The sequence below is a fragment of the Malania oleifera genome, chromosome 7 (assembly GCF_029873635.1).
Source record: "Malania oleifera isolate guangnan ecotype guangnan chromosome 7, ASM2987363v1, whole genome shotgun sequence".
NCBI classification, from domain to species: domain Eukaryota; kingdom Viridiplantae; phylum Streptophyta; class Magnoliopsida; order Santalales; family Ximeniaceae; genus Malania; species Malania oleifera.
In genome coordinates this window covers 69,307,907-69,313,906 of record NC_080423.1, presented here as the reverse complement: position 1 = coordinate 69,313,906, position 6,000 = coordinate 69,307,907, and positions in this window count along the sequence as shown.

The following is a 6,000-nucleotide window of genomic DNA, read 5'->3' as shown; positions in this document are numbered from 1 at the left end:
AATATAAACATAGGATATAGTTGAAAATTCCATGAATATGTGAAAATAATAGCCCTAATATATTATAATGATAATACATTATCTATAATAATAATACTATTATAATAATAACACATATATATCTCATAATATTAATAACACATAAATACCAATACGATATTATAATACCACTTTAATATATATATATATATATATCATAACACGTAAATATTAATACTATACCATAATAATACTACTAGACTAATAATACATATATATCATAATTTTACTAACTATACAATATGATAATAATATATATTAACAAATACATGCAAAAACCCTAACTATAAATAATCAAAACTTTAACATAACACTAATAAAACCCTGATATTAACAATAAAGGAAAAATGACAATAAATCAAACCCTAAAAGTTAAATATAAACAAACATGGAAACAAATAAAACAAAATTATGGCATTCAGACAAACCTAAAAATAAATATACAATGATATGGAAATAATCAAACCCTAAAAAAAAATTCAACGTGCAATAGAATGGAAATAAATCAAAAATCCTAAAAAATATGTACTAATAATTTGGAAACATAACAAATCCTAAAGTTTAAATGTGATAATAATATGGAAACACTCATAACCCTAAAGTTAATAATCAATCTATATAGAGGCATTTAAACCATAAAAATATTAATAACATGGAAACCAGTCAAAACCCTAAATATAATAGGCAACATGTATAATAAGAATAATAGCTTGGAAATAATTAGAGTCTTACAATTAATGTACAATAACAATGTGGAAACAAATTAAACCTTATAATACACATGCAATATATACAATAATGGAAACTATTACACAAGTAATATTAATATTATGGGAAGCAATTTAAACCCTAGAGTTAACAAATAAAACACGCGACAATAATTATGGAAATAATTTTAAAACCTTACCATTAATATATCATGACAATATGAGAGACCAATCAAACCCTAAATAAAGCATATGATGAACAAAACCCCAAGTATACAATTAAAACCCTAAATACAACATGTAATAATTTAAACTCTAAATACATAATATATACTAGAATAAATAACATACCACAAGATAATATACAACAATATAGACACCCTAAATAATAAATGAGTATATAACAATGATTGACAATACAATGATAACATAAACACTTTAAACCAATATTCAACAATAAATATAGACATGTAATAAGGTATAATAATAATAATAATAATCCAACAATAATATTAATATTTATATACATATATAATAAAAGTGTAAACATGAAGACTATATATTACAATAAATAAATGAATAAATAAAAGATTAAATATTACACATATCTGCATAAAAACAAAAAAACAAAAAAAAGAAAAAGAAAAAAAACCGAATATTAGATATTAGTAATGACCAAAAATCAGAAGGGAAATAAATAGAAATAAAATAAAACAAAATAACAAAAAATAAAATAAAATTGCATGTTTGTGTGTGTGTGTGTTCTGTGCATGTGTGTGCACGAGCAGAAGGACTTACAGAGGGGGGGGGCACCGCCGGAGAACGGAGACTGGAAACGGCGATGACAGCAAGGGCTGCCGAAGACGACGACGGCAAGGACCGCCGGAGACGACAACGGCGGTGAAGGTTCCAGCGACTCTCTCCTACAGCAGTGGACTTTTGTGGTGGATGGAGATGGTGTTGCAGAGGAAGGTCGCCGGTGCTGCTCATGTCGGTGGGTTGTCACGGTGGTGTTGCTGAGCCTGGAGGAGGCGAACGGTGGTCGGGGTCTTGTTGCCGGAGCCCAAGGAGTCGTGGCTAGGTGGCCGGAGATGCAGCGGTGGTCGGAGCAGTGGGTCGTTGCGGCGACGGGAGGCGGAGATGGAAGAGCGCAGCGGCGGCGATGGGGCTGACGGTTGGAGTGAGGCTGATCGTGAGAAAGGTGGCTCCGTCGTCGGGGCACATATTCGGAGTTACGATCTGTGTTGCAACGATGGTGCGGAGATGGTGGTGCGGTTGCCGGTGGGGAGGCGTCAAGATGATGGGAGGCGGAGATGGAAGAGCGTGGCAGTGGCGATGGGGCTGATGGTTGGAGTGAGGTTGTGTGTAGCTGGCTGGAGCATAGGAGGCCGAGAGTGATGGGGCTGTCCGGAGCTGGTGAAGATGAAGAAGAAGAAGAATGAAGGAGTCTTTTTTTTTTGTCTTTGGCCTCGCCCCATGCTGCCGTGCTGCGCCCCCCCCTCTTATAAAAATAATTTTTTAAAAAAAACCCTAACGACATTTCCTTTTTCAGTTTTTGGTATTTTTCTTGTTTTGGAAATAATATATACTACTATTATAGTTATAAGGAAATAATAATAATAATAATAATAATAATAATAATAATAATAATAATAATAATAATAATAATAAGGTAAAAATACTAATAATAAAAAATAATAATAATAATAATAACAAAGATAAATAAATAAATAAAATAATAGTAAAGGTAAAAATACTAATAATAATAATAATTAAAATAATGTCAATAATAATGAAAATAATAAATAATAATAATAATAATAAACAATATAAATAGAAATAAAAATAAAAGTAATAATAATAATACTAATGAAAAATAATAATAATAATAATAATAATAATAATAATAATAATAATAAATAAGATAATAGTAATAATAGTAATAAAAATACTAATAATAATGATAATCAAAATAATAAAAATAATGAAAATAATAAATAATAATAATAATAAGAAAATAGAAGTAAAAATAAGTAATAATAATAATACTAATGAAAAATAATAATAATAATAATAATGAAAATAATAAGAGGGGACCCCGTGTTTTATTTGGCTAAGGCAAAAATAGGGTGTCTACAAGTACTTAATATTTCTATGTATTTCACTAGCCAGCATTTTTGTTTGTATCATATTCTAGATGACCTTAAGTACTTTATAACTCAAACTTAAATATGCATTATGATTGACCACCCCCTTTCCCTTTTTTGATTGATGTCCAAAGGGGGGGGGGGGGGGGAGTGTTTAAGAGAGAAAAAAGAAAAATATGATTGACTACTTGATGCTTGATACTTGATGCATATGTTTGACTACTTGATGCTTGATACTTGATGCATATGATAAACTACTTGATGCTTGAAAACTCTATGCTTACTAAAATTTTTAATTCATGCTTATTGAAAGGGGGAGCTATGACTATTGTAAAAGGGGAGTACTTAAAAGAGTATTTTCTCATTTTTCCTCTAGATTTGTCATCATCAAAAAGGGGAAATTGTTTTCCTAACAAGGCTTACAATTCTTATATTGATGATAACAAAACAAGATAAGTTTGATATGGTATTCAAGTAGAACTATTTCAGGAAGCATGTAAAGCTCAAGTATTTCAAAGCCAAAATCAAGGGTTAATAAAGCTCATGAGGGACATATTTTATAAAAGCTTAAAGAATTAAAGTTGATTGAAAGCTCAGAGATGATATATGATCAAGGAAAGATTTAAAGCAAAGATTTACATGAAGATCAAAAGTTTAGAGTTTTAAGGATGTCTTTTTGTAAGTACTTCATGTAAACCTTAGTATAAATTGAATTGAAGCTCTTACAAATAAAAAAGAAACTAAGAAACAAATTTTTGAAAGACCTTAAAATAGGTTTTCTCAAAATCAAAATGATAAAGGTCTCAAGTAAGGAAGGAAGTTTCCAAAGTGAAAAAGTCATTTTCTGAGAGCCAGGCGACTACCAAAATAGGTAGTAGATTGCCAAAATTAAAAAAAATAAAATATGGGAGGTAGTAGGGTCCCAGACGACTGCCTAAGACTTGTCAAGTGCCTGGGTGGTCAAGCCAGGCTCCTGCCTGTGTCTTGGCAGGCAACTGCCACTCGAACATGATTTTAAAAAACTCAATGGGAAAATTTTTTAAATTGTTTTCTTAGGCTTTACGCTTTTTGAAAACTTGATGTTTACTCCAAGAAAACTTGGGGGGCAAGGAATTATCTTTTAAACATCTATAAAAGCCCAACTATAATGATTTTAAACACCAAGAAATTTACTAGCAATCAATAATTCTCAAAGCTCTAAATCTCTCTTGTGCTCATCTTGCTTTCACTACTAAATTGCTGCTGATCCTAACTCTGAATTTGAGTCTTCAAAGTCCGAATCTTTCAATACACAGAAGATAAATTCAGTGATCTAAATTCAATTGAGCTTCAATCTCTTTATATTGATTTACATTGAAGTATATTTGTGCTGAATATTGTACTAACTAGCTCTCTTATATTGATTATTTTACAAGTACTTTGTAATTGCGTTTGGGTTGTGTTCATTGTTTTAATACAAAAGTTTTAAAAAGAACATAAATACTTTTTTAACCCAATTCACTCCCCCCCCCCCTTTGGAACAATATCCTATTTTCACAAAGAGAATACTTCTTAGATAAGCAGAGATGTGCACAATTAAAGCTCTAATATGCACTCTCAAATGATTTAAAAATGAAGCTCAATAGAGTATGGTATTCCTCTCAAAATATTTTTCAAGTAAACCAATGAGAGTATGAAAAATGATTTTCTTTATGAAAATGACCTTTTAAAATTTAATTAAAATAAGGCTTTCGAGCACAATATATGAAAGTGAGTATTAGCTTAAGCCATTGTCAAGAAGTTTCTCAAGCACAATATATATATATATACATACATATAAATGAATATAAATGCTCAAAGCATTCTTGAACTAATCCATAGATTTTCTCCAATAAAGACATTTTCAAATAAATGAATAGGAGAAGTTATTGTTTTCATTTAAAATGATTGACCTTTACAAAAACAAATTCAATTAGGCTTTCTAGAAATATATGCATGAGCTTAAATATATGCTCAAGCCTTCAAGACAATTTCAAAATAAATTTCTCCAAAATATTTTCAAATAAAAGGTACGAGAGAAATTTGATCTTTGAAGAACATGATAATAAAAAGGCTATCAAGCTATATATATAAACTTGAATATAAGCTCAAGCCTTTCTAAATAAAACCTCCAAAATATTTTTCTCCAAAACTATTTTGAAGAAGAGTAGGAGAAATTTGATCTTTGAAAAACAACAAGAATAAAAAGTAGAGGTCTTCAAGTAATATATATAAACTTGAATATATGCTCAAACCTTTTCAAAATTACCTAAAGAAAAAGAAGCCTTTGAAGTAGAAATATACAAGTGGATATATGCTCCAAGCATCCTTCAATAATCCACAATAGTTTCTCCCAAAAAGAAATTTCAAAGTGAAAGAGTAGGAGAAATATGAAATTTAATGCACAAAGGGGGTATGAAAATTGGGGGAAAAACAAAGAATGTGTAGATATGCTCTCAAGATGTTTCTCCTCAATTTCTCAAGTTTCTTTGGCTTGTATTTATAGGCAAAAACCAAAACTAGCCATTTTATGGTCGTTGGGGTATTAAAATATGATTTAATTTGAAAACTAGTCATTTTTTAGCCATTGGGGAGCTTTCTGTGCGGATACCCTTCAGGTTTTTGGCCATACCTTTTCTATATAACTCCCAGTTGGACGTTCTTGGTATCAACAGAAAGCGAAGAGAAAATCTCACAACTTGCTTGTTGATTACTTTTTAAAATAAGAAGTTATCGATTGAGGAAAATGCCTATCACTGAGATGGAAGAAACATGAGAGGAATATTTTTGCTACGGATACCTTTCCGTCTATTGGTCATAACTTTTTCTATACAACTCTAAATTGGACATTCTTGATATCAACAGAAATCTAAGATAAATTTTCACAACTTTCATGTTGAACACCTTTTAAGATAAGAAGTTAACATTAGGAAAATGCTCATTTCTGCTGTCTGGTAGGCTGGCTAGTCGACCGACCCCTTTGTAACAAATAGTTTTTGCCTTCTTTTAACTTCAAAACCATTTTAAAACCTTTGCATGAGTTAGGAATTTTATGAAAAATGTTTTTCATGTTACTTGGAGGTCCTATG